A 14,010-nucleotide genomic window follows, 5' to 3' on the forward strand; every position below is an offset into this window, starting at 1 on the left:
CTCAATTATCAACAGCACAAAGAGAAAAGTAGCCACAAAGAGACGATTTTATATTTATACAGCACAGGTTCTAACCCATCCTGGAATCCCTCACTAGACCTTCCTATAGTTTGCTAAAGACAACTCATTCACCAACCTCAGAAATCTTCCTGGAGAAGTTTTTTCTTATCCTTGTCTAAAGACTCAATGTTAACCTCTCCTTGGGATGCCCAACAGTGAGAGTTTCCATTCCTGCAGGTCAAGTTCTACTCTACCACTCCCAAGGGGCATGAGGAGGAAAGAAATGACGGTTGACCATAAGACCCCTATGAGACAATCACGCAATAGCCTGATACAAATCCTTTCCCAGTGGCATACTATGTAGGATGCCTGCATCCCAGGCTAAAGGTAATATGCCAAACTCAGGCCAGGCACTTTCCATCACTATGGTTTCAAAAAACCTTCACATGCAGACTGGCCCAGGCCACGTGGTTACACTGCAGATCCTTAGCAGGAAGAGTCACTCAGTACCGCCAATCTGGGAAATACGGAGAGGCTCAAAATGGAGTCTCCAGAGCCAGACACTTGGCTTCAAAGCCTAGCTCTGCCACCTTCCTGGTTCTGTGACTTTGAGCAAGTTACTTAACTTCTCTGTACCTCGGTTAACTCTGAATGGGGAAAATAGTACTTGTCTCAGTGGGTAACTCTAAAGATTAAAACTGGTTAATATTCTTAAAGAGTTTAGCACCATGCCCAACACAGAGTAAGAAACCTATGCAAGTTAGCTATTGTTCTTGCTACCCAAAGGCAATACAAAAAACAGCTCAGGGAGAGGAAAAAAAAAAAAACCTACAGAATGAAATTGGCTGAAGTAATTCCCTGCCTTACAGCAATGTAACCTTTTAGCATTAGCCAAGGTTGCAAGCAGGGCATGCTGAAGAAGACAGTTCTGTAGGAGGACAGCATCTACAGAAGTTGTGAAAATTGGCTCTGACCCTTAGGAACTTGGCCCGCTGCATTTCAAATACTGAGGTCCACTGCAATTTTTTTTCTTTGAGTTAACGTTTTAAATTGGCCCCTGTCACGTTAACCTCAGTCAGAACCTCTACTTTAAAGTTCAGAATTCAATTAGCAGGGACAAGTAATTACTTTTACCTCAGTGGCAGGCAATATTCTTCAGAGAGAGGAAGTTCACACTTCACTTCTGGCAACCGTTCCAAGATCTGTTGCTGCAGAACTTGACTCTCGCAAACCTGGCCAGATGGCCAAACGGAGCCCTGGATGAATGCCAGCTGCTGCCTTCTAGATACTGTCTCATTGGGGAATAAAAAAGCTGTGCCATCCTCAGCTCTGGAAGTGCCCCACTGAAATGCTGGCTCACAAATCGTGCAAAATGTCTTGCCGACTTCTCCACTCAGCCCTCAGGAACAATCACCCACTATACATTCACAGCCATAATTCTAGTGGGATGTGTGGGGAAATGGTTGAGTTTAGTGGCTGATGGTTGGGACGTGGAGTTGTGCACTGGATCTAGTGTTAAGACTCCTGAGTGTGAGTCCTAACTCTGTCACCACTAACAATGCAACTTTGAGAGAGTCACTTCATTTATGTGCATCTTGATTTCTCCTTCGGGTAAATAAAGTTCTTAGCACCTCCCTCATGGACTAGTAGAGTGATTAAATGAGGTCATGTGTAGTCCCCGGGTGGTACAAACAGTTAAGCACTTGACTATTAATCAAATGGCTGGCAGTTCAAACCCACTCAGAGGTGCCTCAGAAGTACAGCCTAGAGATCTGCTTCCATAGGTCACAGCCTTGAAAACCCTCCGGAGCACAGTTTACTCTGCACTCATGGGGTCACCGTGTGTCAGAATCTACTAGACACAACTAACAGCAACAACAATGTCAAAAGACTTAGAAATGTATAAAAGTTGTTATTCTGTAAGATCAGTTCCAAACAAATATGTAAAAGAATGATTGTTTGGACACCATGCCCACACATGAACATACACCATCTTGCAAGCTATTTGATGGCAAAGAGTGTCTTTTATCTCCAAATGGCCAGTGCCTAGCACAGTAATAGAGACGTGGTAAGAGTTTGAAGGCAAGCAGTTGATCAGATACCAGTCACCAGGGAAGATACTAACAATCATGCACTTGCCTCAAGATCTTGGCGTGGCATCTCCGTTTGAAAGTACCTAGCCGTGAAAGCACAGATACAATGTGGCTAAGTGAAGATAAAAAGAGAAGGCATCTGTCATGGATTGAATTATGTCCCCCCAAAAATGTGTGTATCAACTTGGTTAGGCCATGATTCCCAGTATTGTGTGGTTGTCCTCCATTTTGTGATTGTAATTTTATGTTGAGAGGATTAGGGTGGGATTGTAACACCACCCTTACTCGGCTCACCTCCCTGATCCAATGTAAAGGGAGTTTCCCCGTGATGTGGCCTGCACGACCTTTTCTGTCTTAAGAGATAAAAGGAAGCAAGCAGAGAGTTGGGGACCTCATACCACCAGAAAAGCAGCAGTGGGGGCAGAGCATGTGCTTTGCACCCGGGGTTCCTGTGCCTGAGAAGCTCCTCAACCATGGAAAGATTGAGGACAAGGACCTTCTTTCAGAGCCAACAGAGACAGAAAGCCTTCCCCTGGAGCTGATGCCTTGAATTTGGACTTTTAGCCTACTTTACTGTGAGGAAATTAATTTGTCTTTATTAAAGCCATCCTCTTGTGGTATTCCTGTTATGGCAGCACTAGATGACTAAGACAGCATCCCACACAAAATACAGATATGAACAAAGGCACAGAAATGTGCAATACTGAACACAAAGTTCATGTTTAAATCACGTGTTAATATAGAAGAGTCCCAAAGGCAATGAAGACAATGAAGAAGAGAATGTCTTGTTGTTATTTAATATCTACTTAAAATATTATAGGTAATCACTTGCCTCTGACCCAAGGTCAACTCCACTGAAAGGTGGAAACTGCAGGCTCAGATTGATAAACTGCTTGTCCAATATCATCCAACCAGACGTCTACATGGGCTCTTAGGTCTTCTTCCCCTATGCCAGTGCTCTGGGTATTAAAGGTGCACCAGGGAAACTCTCAGATTTAGGGTGCCACACAGCCAGAGTTGTCCATCCTGACTTATCCTGAGCTTAGTTCAGCTGGAGATACTGATTTTTGTAGCCAGAAGGCTCAGATGTCCTCAGCCCTAGGCTAAGGAGAACAAAGACTGGCAGTAACAAAGGGGCCCCAGCTTCATCAGCAGAAGCAAATTCCCAGCAACTTGGTCCTGACCAGCTCCATCTTCCCAAGAGATTGGACCAGCCATCACCAGACCACATATAATACTGATGATGTCATGGTTCTCCCTGCCCCCAATTTAGGCCCCTTGGATATCCAAACAAGCCCAGATTAGGCTTGGTATGCTATTGCTTTGGATTTTATGATTTGCCCAGGAGCCTCCTTCTTTGGGCCTACCTCCACAACTGAGTGGGATCCCGAGACACTGTCCACCATGTTCTGGCTTCCTCCTGGTCTCCTCTTAACCCAGGCTCCAACATGCTCTGTGATACGCACCCATAGAAAAACAGGATGTTTTACAACCCTTCTCTAAAGCTATTTGCTATAACTTTATGGCAAAAATTGGCCATTATTGGCCAATTCTTTAAAAGAAGCTTGTTCACTAAGAAGTTTCCTAAATACAACCAAACACTTTGAGGGACAGAGTAGCAGAGGCAAGGGTCTGGGGACCATGGTTTCAGGGGACATCTAGGTCAATTGGCATAACAAAGTTTATTAAGAAAATGTTCTGCATCCCACATTGGTGAGTGGCACCTGGGGTCTTTAAAGCTAGCAAACAACCATCTAAGATACATCAATTGGTCCCAACCTACCTGGAGCAAAGGAGGATGAAAAACACCAAAGACACAAGGAAAATATAAGCCCAAGAGATAGAAAGGGCCACATAAACCAGCGACTTCATGTCATGGATTGAATTATGTCCCCCCAGAAATGTGTGTATTAACTTGGTTAGGCCATGATTCCCAGAATTCAATGGTTGTCCTCCATTTTGTGATTGTAATTTTGTGTTAAAGAGGATTAGAGTGGAATTGTAACGCCCTTACCAGGTCACATCCCTGATCCAATGTAAAAGAGAGTTTCCCTGGGGTGTGGCCTGCACCACCTTTTATCTCTCAAGAGATAAAAGGAAAGGGAAGCTAGCAGAGAGTTGCGGACCTCATACCACCAAGAAAGCAGTACCAGGAGCAGAGCATGTCCTTTGGACCTGAGGTTCCTGCACTGAGATGCTTCCAGACCAAGGGAAGACTGATGACAAGGACCTTCCTCCAGAGTCAATAGAGAAGAAAGCCTTCCCCTGGAGCTGGCATCTTGAATTTGGACTTCTAGCCTACTGGACCGTGGAAGAATAAACTTCTCTTTGTTAAAGCCATTTACTTGTGGTATTCCTGTTATAACAGCACTTAGATGACTAAGACACTCCATCAGCCTGAGACCAGAAGAGTTAGATGGTGCCCAGCTACCACAAATGACCACCCTGACAGGTAACAAAACAGAAAGTCCCTGATGGAGCAGGAGAAATGTGGGGTGCAGAACTCAAATTCTAGTAAAAAAGACTAGACTGGAGGCACCCCAGAACACACGGCCCCCGGACTCTCTGTTAGCCCAAAACTGAAACCATTCCCAAAGCCAGCTCTTCAGACAAAGATTAGACTGGACTATAAGACATAAAATGATACTTGTGAAGAGTGTGCTTCTTAGCTTAAGTAGATACATGAGGCTAAATGGCAGCTCCTGTCTGGAGGCAAGCTGAGAAGGGGCTGGTTGACTGGACACAGGAAATACTGGGTGGAAAAGAGGTACATGCTGTACAGTTAGGGTCACATAACAATGTGTGTATAAATTTTTGTATGAGAAACTTCGAACCGTAAACTTTCACTTAAAGCACACACAAAAAAACGAAGCTTGTCTAAAGTCTCAAATGACAGTTTACTCAGCAGCTCAACACTGAGTAAAATCAATCTAGCCCTACAAATTAAATATCAGGTATTCTTACATGGCTCACATTTGAGGCCCTTCACCATTATGTTGGAGGGACATTTTGCAGGGCCCTTGATCTTCTGTCTTTCCATCAAAAGTAGAATGGTATCTCTGCCCCTACTCCTATGTACAAAAGTTTGCCCCATTTAACTCCTAAACTCCTAAAGCAAAAGCATGATCTTGGGATCCAGCTTTGGGTGAAATGCAGAGGTGAAACTGGCTCTGAATGTAAGGACTGGCCCATATGACCCAGACCCAAATGGATTAAGGGTGGGCCCAAAAGGAATCAAGTAACAGGCCTTAATTAACAAGGTGGGCTACTTTTTTGGTGTTCCTCCTGTGCTGTGTTTACAAAACAAACCAAAAAAATGTTTTTTCTAAAGGAAAATCTTCAAGTCATCTTGTTGACTAAATGGGAAAGAGAAGATCACAGTAGCAGCTAAGGAAGGGGCTGGAATGAATATATTTATATAAAAGCCATGCTAATTTCCTTACCTAGATCAAATTCTAGGCAGAATTCATACTCTTTCATTACTTTCATTACCACTTGTAAGGTACATACATGAAATTATTTTTTTCAGTTTTATCCATTTGTTCATTTATTCAACAAACAAATGAGCACCTCCTATGTGTCAGGTGCTATTCTAGGCACAAGACCTAAAAACCTAAAAAAAGACAGAAACCCGAAAAACCCAGTGCTGTCAAGTCATTTCTAACTCATAGCAACACCACAGGGTCTCCAAGGCTGTAAATGAGACTACTAAAACTTATGCTCTCTGAAGGGAGAGACAGACAACATGCAGAGAAACAGATAAGCAAAGAAGGGCAACTCAGCGAATGACAAATTCCTAAAAACTAAAATAGAAAACTGTGACAGGGTAATTGGTGGGGAGAGGGAGAGAGCTACCTGATTCTGCACTATCCAAGTCACCCTCCTGAGAGGTGATCAGGGTCAGGGAAACAGCACCCAACCCCACAGTGGGTTAAAGCCTTGAACTTGACTTGATTCGAAACAGAGATCTCATCATTAAAGAAACGCTAAAGCAGGACCTCATTCCCAGTTTCAGGGTGTTAAAGTTTCACCTTAGCCCTAGTGCAGAGGTATGTCACCAAAGGCTGTGAGATGAGAACTGCCAAGCCTAAGGGAACATAGCCTGCAAGTGTGTGAGTGAGGGCTGAAATCCAGACAGCTGGCTTCCTAATAGTGAGTTTCTCAAGTTCAGTGCCATGGCTGAACACTGGAATTATCTGGAGAGCCATAAAACATTCCGATGGCTGAGACTCACCCCCAAACTTCTGATTTAATTGTCCTGGAGAGTGGCTCCCCCAGGTTATCCCAAGGAGAATCCAAGTATGCAGACCACTGGCTAACAAAATCATGAGTATGTCTAATAAAATCACCTCGAGTACCTTCTTAAAATGTAGATTTCCTCCAGCCCCAGAAAGTATGACTCCATCAGCTTAAGCCGAAACTCTCGGAAAGATACATATTTTTGACCAGCACAACTTCTGATACAGGGACCATTGTTTGAAAAACTCTTTAAAATTAAACCGAGGGGCAGAGACTGAATTATTTTTAATACCATCTTTGTAGAGAAAAGAGAAATCTAGGTCAGTTCATGAGCAAAAGAGCACCTAACTGCCTGCAGAGAATTTCATTTGTGCAAGGCTCCATAGGCTCTTTACCTGCTTCCTGAATTAAATATTTAAGATGTCTTTGTTTGAAAGTTCTACTTTTAAAGGAGCTCTAAATATGGCTATAGCAAGTCAGTACTTAAACATTTGTAAAACCCCCATCCAGCCTTGTGCCTAAATACCACCTCATGGAACCGTTGCTTCTAAATTTCCCAGGAGAAGGGAGTCCCTCTGCAGTATTGTCATTCTTAGTTCACTCGGTGTGCCTGCTGCAAAAGGCAGATAGGCCTCCACCTTCCTTTTGGAAGGCAATGCTGTGGCAAAGGGGAAAATCTCAATTCCAGAGTAATTGGAGGATCATTCCTCTTGGTGCTGAATATGTTCAAAACAGAGCTTCGCACAGAAAAGCTGCTGAATATCCACAGCTAACAAGGGGCATCGTTTGGCGTAAAGAAAGCGATTGGTGAAATCAGCCTCTATATTTCCCAGTAATATGATAAATGCAAGGAGAAGCGAATTTGTCATGGTATTCCACAATGTGATAAATGACAGGAAATGTAATTGTGTAACACCAATAGCTCCAGAAAATTGCAAATCTCCAAATAAAATGTTCCTTTCAATCACATAATAAGGTGACTGACGGGGCATTTGAGATATTACCTCAATTATAGCTAATTTTCAGTAACAGCTTTCTGCACCTTGCTCTCCGGCATTGCCAAAAAGGTAGGCAGATATGAAAGTCATTAATTACATAAAAAGGAGCCTCAATGGCCCTGGTTACTTTTCTGACAGTTCCACAGGGCATTGATTCAGCACACTGCACGTGTCTGCAGTCATGGGTATCGTGAAGCCTTCATCAGGCAGATACTATAGAGTAATCCTGATCACCATGGAGACAGTGACTGGGGTTTGGGATGCTTGTTACCTTGAGAGAAAATAAGAGACAGTGGTCTAGCTCAAAATTCTGGGCTTCTGATAAAAACAGTCAGAAAAGGGCCCTTCTTCCTTATTGATTTTACAATATAGAGATCTTCCTCTCCTGTGAGGCAGAGGAGCTCTTAGGCTGTACTTGAACCTAAGAACAAAATCATTGTATTAGAAAATGCATCACAAAGATCCTCTAATGCTTTGACTGCAAGAAGCAAAAACCAACTTGAGTTGGATTAGGCATAAAACAAACAAACTCGTTGCCATGGAGTCCGACTCATACCAACCCTATAGGACAGAGTAGAGCTGCCCCATAAGGTTTCCAAGGCTGGTGGATTTGAACTGCTGACCTTTTGGTTATCAGCCAAGCTCCTAACCACTATGCTACCATGGCTCCAGTTTAGGTGTAAAGTAGGAGTTTGTTCTAAGCATACAAAGATCTTAAAGGCCCCAGGACAAGGATGCAGCAGGGACTCAGGAGCCCAGAGAGTAATTGTTCACCATCTCTAGACTCAGACTCTCTCTACACATGTGCTCCTTTCTTCTTTCTTGGAAGACCAATTGCCATGGAGTAGACACAAACTCATGGTAACTCCATGTTTGTCAGAGTAGAGCTGTGTTCCATGTGGTTTTCAGTGGCTGATTTTTCAGAAGTAGATCACTAGGCTTTTCCTCCAAGATGCTTCTGGGTGACATCAAATCTCAAATCTTTCAGTTAGAAGCCCAGTGTGTTAACTTTTTGCATCACCCAAAGACTCCCATATTTTCTGCTATTCAGTTGTTAATGTAGCTGTCAGAAGACAGCTGGTCTCAAGTCTTGGGTTCCCCAATTATAATCCCAAACAGTGCAAACTGACACTCTCATGCCTATCTCCAAATTTCCAGGACAGGAATTCTGAGTGGTCCAGCTTAGGTCATGTGCTCACCACTGACCCAATCCCTTATTTTCGAGTGAGTATTGGGTCATATTATGAAAACATGATTGCCAACTCCCCATTCCTAAGGGTGCAGAGTTGGAGCCAGCAGTCAAAGGGGTCATTCTGAACTGCGTAAATACTCTCAGAAGACAATCACTGCACATATGAGTTACATGAGCCTCACAACCACCCTCTGAGGTAGGAAGCTCAGTTGTCTATCATTTGACAGATAAAAAAACTGAGGTTCAAAGAGAGAACATGACTAGTAAATATCAGAGCCATACCTTGAATCTGGGTCTTCTGCCTCAAAATCTTGTGTCAAGGAGGGGGGGGAAATGAAGCCAACTTTTGCCCTTTTCCCTTTGGGTTTTAGTTTGTTTATTGTACTTTTCCTGCCCAGAGCAGATTTAAATTCATTCAGTCTTTCAAGCAATATGTAATAAATGCACAGCTGATGCAAGGCATTATGCTAAGCCTTATGGGGACTATGGGACCTGCTCTCAAGATGCTTACAAGCTATTAGATAAGACATTTAGCAAATTTGTCTGTCAAGATTCCTAGTGCTGGCACATAACACAACTCCAGGGGGCGCCATTCACATTTAGTCTCGAGAATGGCACCGCCTAGAATAGTAGAGTGCATGGTGTGAAAGTCCACCATTTGTCAGCTAAACTTAGTTGTTCCCTCCATAGATCCCTGAGCATATGATTAATTACTACCAGTTAGAGTCTAACTAAAAATAGGAATTGTGTGTAACTTTTTTTTTTTTTTTAAGCATTTACCAGAACCTGGAAGGTCTCTAATGTTAAAAATCTTTTACTAAAGTAGCTACATTTCTAGAAAGAATAGCCTAGTGAAAATGAGAGGAAGTCTCAGCTGTGATCTCCAGACTGAGTTCTGGGAAGTTCTGTAGCCTGGGGGACACGCCCAGTCTTCCAGAGGGTACTAGGACAATAATCACTCCCACAGGGAGGAATCACCAGGGCTGACTACCCAAGATTGAGGAAAGAGTGAAAAAGTAGAGTTGTTGGTGGACTATATATAGATATAATCTGCAAAGGAACTAGAGGGGAGTCAGAGGGTATGAGAGCATCAAAAGACATAACACACCTGAGGACTGTTCCATACTGTGGGCTGGTGGGGAAAAAGAACAGAAAAGAGGCTTTACCTTTTACTACTTTCCTCCATGCCTCATGGTCTAATCACAGATGTTTCAGTCTACAATAAAGCCGACACAGCTTTGTGTTAGCCTTACTTTCCCCAATGTCTTTGTTGCATTTTCTTAATAACTATCCTATTAGTGGGGCCCTGGTGTCACAGCGGTTAAGCATTTAGCTGCTAACCAAAAGACTGGCAGTTTGAATCCACCAGCCGCACCTTGGAAACCCTATAGGGCAGTTCTACTGTGTCCTATAGGGTCGCTATGAATCGGAATCGACTTGTCAGGAATGGGTTTGGTTTTTTTGTTTTTTCTTTTTTTTTTTTTTGCTTATCCTATCAATGTTGTTGTTGTTCATTGCCTTTGATTCCAACTCATGGCAACCCCATATATGCAAAGTGAAACTGCCCCATAGGGTTTTCAAGGCTGTGTCCTTTCAGAAGCAGATTGCCAGGTCTGTCTTCCAACACACCTCTGGGTAGGTTCGAACCACCAACCTTTCAGCTAGTAGCCAACTGGTTACTGGTTAACCATTTGTGCCACCTAATTGCCTTAATAAAAACTGTTGAAAAGGTTCGCTTGTAGATAAAGAGTTCTGGGGGGTATTTGTCCTTGAATCCCCACATCACCTTCTGATTACCCAAACGCACTAATGGAGTCTAACAAATTCTTTGCAAGGTTGCAAGGGATTAACCGGTCTTGTCTTCCACATGTTGAAAATCAGACCACAGTTTGCACCTGCTCCACGTACAGCTTCTACTAACAAGACTCACGCTGAAGTATCGAGGCAGGGAAAGGCCTCCTTGAGATTACATTTGAATTTGAAGTCAAACATGCCTGCAGACACCAAGGAGGAACTGCCTTCATCAGGCATGGTGCAACAGCAAATCTCGCATTTTACAATTTCGCATGAAAAAGGAAAACTGCAGGCATTTAACTCGGGCCCCAAAGTGCACAGCTAAGGAACACCTGGCACTATGAATAAATTGCAAAATGTATCTGTTTTCCTAAAGAAAAAACATTTTTGTTTTTCATTAGCTGTTGCACTTCCAAACGTACCGCTGGTAGCGCCTGCCTTGCTAAAGACCAACCACTCGTTACCAGGCAGTGCAAGAGCCCAGGGGAAAAGATTGAATTGGGTTTTCAAACCATTGACGGTCTCTAGAAAGTCTGCAATGTTTAGTATTTTAAAATGAAACATCTGGTTGAAAGATCTGTTATTTTATCATTTTTTTTTTTTTAATAATGAAAGTCACGTTTAACTTCGTTTTCTCCATCAGAATTTCAAGTCACTTTATGTTTTGATCCAAAGTAGATCCAAAGCCATGGGCACAGAAGGAAACAGAAAAAAAAAGTCCCCCTTAGATTATTCATGGTAGTTTAGCCCTTACCTTATAAAACTCCTCCTAGGAAGCAAAACAAACCAGTTATATGGTTTTCCTTCCAACAGTCTGTAGCAGTTGAGCGTGACTGTGAGTTTATAGTGCCTCCAAAGATTAAAAACAATCCCACTTAAAATGTTCAAATCAAATTCACAAGCAACCTAATGAGCTGTGACTGTAAATGTAAATGCTTTACTAAGTGAGCGCCCATAAAAGAATTATGGGTCCTAAGTAATTACGTGCAGATGCCGCCTCTCAAGAGTTCAGTCTGGGACATCTCTCAGCAATGGGGTGTCTTGTGTTTATCCCTTAGTGTCAACTGCAGTTGAGATATTAAGAAATGGCACCTATTTTCCAGAGGGGTGCACAAGCTACAGTCTGTTCAATGTGCAAAGCCCTTCACATCCCTGGCTCCTAACAGGGCCTCTGCCTTCACCATCTCCTAGAAGACTCTTGGACAGAGAAAGCAGCTCATTTGAGTACACGCGGTTTAACCTCAGAGTGTAGTTCCCACAGAGTTATACTGAATTGGAAATAGAGAATGTCTATTACTTGGTTAGGTCCTTGGGGGACACAAATAGTTTGCACTGGACTACTAACAAAAAGGGTGGTTGGAACCTACCCAGTGGGTGCTGAGGAAAAAAGGCCTGGCAATCTGTTTCTGTAAAGATTACAGCCAAGAAAATCCTGTAGAGCAATTACACTCTTTATCAACATGGGGTCGCCTTAAGTTGTAATCAACTTGACAGCAATGGGTTTAGTTGTTTTGTTTTGTTTTTTACTATTTGATTACCACATAATGATGATAATGAGAAATAATGGCCACAACAGGGAAACTGTGATGTTATCAGAGTTGGCTGCTTCAGACTTCACATTCAATTCCCATTGATCCCCATCGGCACCTGCTCTGCTGCACTGTCAGTTATCCAGGCCTCTGTTCTCTTACCAGAAACCCCGGTAGCGTAGTGGTTAAGGTTGGCAGTTCGAATCCACCAGACGCTCCTTAGAAATCCTATGAGGCACTTCTACCTGGTCCTATAGGGTGACTATGGGTCGGAATTGACTTGATGGCAAGGGCTTTTCAGCTTTTTGGTTCTCTTACCAAACAAGCAAGAATCTGCCTCTCCGTAAAAACTCATACTACTTAGTCAGGTCTCCCAAACACAAAAGTCCTTGTCAAGTCTTTTATCTTTGATGAAATAATTAATGCTTAATCTCAATCAAAATAATTTGCATGCCTTTAGCCAGTCCGTATGGAAACATTTGAGGGTAGGGTGAAAGAGGGACTTCTTGTTCCTTAGGCCAGGCTACTCTTCAAGCATCCTCAAGGAATCTAAAAGTTGACCAACATTGGACCCTTTAAGTACTGGGTGAGAAAAGACAATGATCTGCGTTTTTTCTGGAGATCCCCTTACTCTTCCAAGTTCAATGAACTTCCAGCTACAAGTACAGAAGACCTATTTCCTAGCCGTTAAATCAGTCTGACCTAACCAAGGATCACTGGCTTTTTGAATGCCTGCCAGTGGAGTTCCCAAGCCCTGTCCATTATCTCTAACTTTCCTCCACTAATTTCCTTATTCCAAGAAGCTCAGAAGGAATCACACTCACTCATCTGACCAATCATTGAAATATTGAAATACTTCTTTGGTGCTAAACTCAAACAATTCCTTCATGATAAGGATTTATACCTCTCCCTTGTATTATACTTCCCTGGAAGCTTCAGGTAGCTACTTAACAGGGTGCTTACATAAATATCCCACATGGGCAGAGGATCTTCACTTCAGCCTTCTTCACTACAATTGTAGCTATAATCATAGCAGGACAATTCCCATCATTCACCACTATGAGTTCATTATCCAAAGGGAATGGGGAATTGTTATTTCCCCTCCTAGGAAAAGCAAAATGTGTGCTGGTGATTACTCTAGCCATCAGAGTGGTAAATTCACCCTTTGACTTTCAAAAATTTCTACTCTAATTCTTGAAACATCTCTTTCTTTCAAAATTGTTTTGGTCATTGACATAAGATTAACTTGTTCACCCAAAAACCTTAAGTATCTCCTCCCTGTGACATTCCAAATAAAGTCCAAAATTCTTAAATTTGTACCCAAATCAAAAACCAAGCCCATTGCCATCAAGTTGATTCTGACTCATAGTTACTCTATGGGACAAAGTACAACTGCCCCATAAGATTTCTTTACAGAAGCAGACTGTCACATCTTTCTCCAGCAGAGCGGCTGGCTGGTTCAAACCACCAACCTTTTGGTTAGAAGCTGAGCACTTTAACCACTGTGTCACTAGGGCTCCTACTTGTAGCCAAGGTGCTCTAAAATCTGATTCCTATCTAATCTACCTTTTCAATATTCCCTTTTATTTCTCCCCTACATGAATTATCAGCCCAATGACTAATCTATGCCCCACAAAGACACCTTTTCCATTCTTTTCTTCACTGAACAAAGATTTATTCCTGCCTCTGTACCTTTGCTTATGCTTGCCCTTCTACTAGAATGCTTTCTCCAAACCATTCTACCAAACCATTGTACATTAGATCTCATTCAGAACTCAGTTAAATCCTTACTTCCCTTCTCGAGTTTTCTCAAATCCACCAGTCCACAGTGTTCGTCCTACCAATGAAATCAACGTGCTACATTATGCCAAGAGTTAGAAAAACTGGGCTGAGGTACAAGTTCTGCCACTTACCAGCTGTTTGAACCCAGGCAACTCACTTATCTTCTTTTCATCTAAAATGAGGGGTTTGGAATGATCTCAAAGATTTACTCTAGCTCTAATCTCAGTTAAGTGAGTCTTTGGACCTTATCATAAACTTCCAATTACCCATCCATGAGTAAGGTTGATAGATTTAGCCAATAAAAATACAGGACACCTAGTATGTCTCAAACCAAAAGGTTGGGGGTTTGAGTTCCCCCAGTGGTGTCTCAGAAGAAAGCCCTG

Source organism: Elephas maximus, chromosome 16 (genome assembly GCF_024166365.1).
Source record: "Elephas maximus indicus isolate mEleMax1 chromosome 16, mEleMax1 primary haplotype, whole genome shotgun sequence".
NCBI lineage: Eukaryota > Metazoa > Chordata > Mammalia > Proboscidea > Elephantidae > Elephas > Elephas maximus.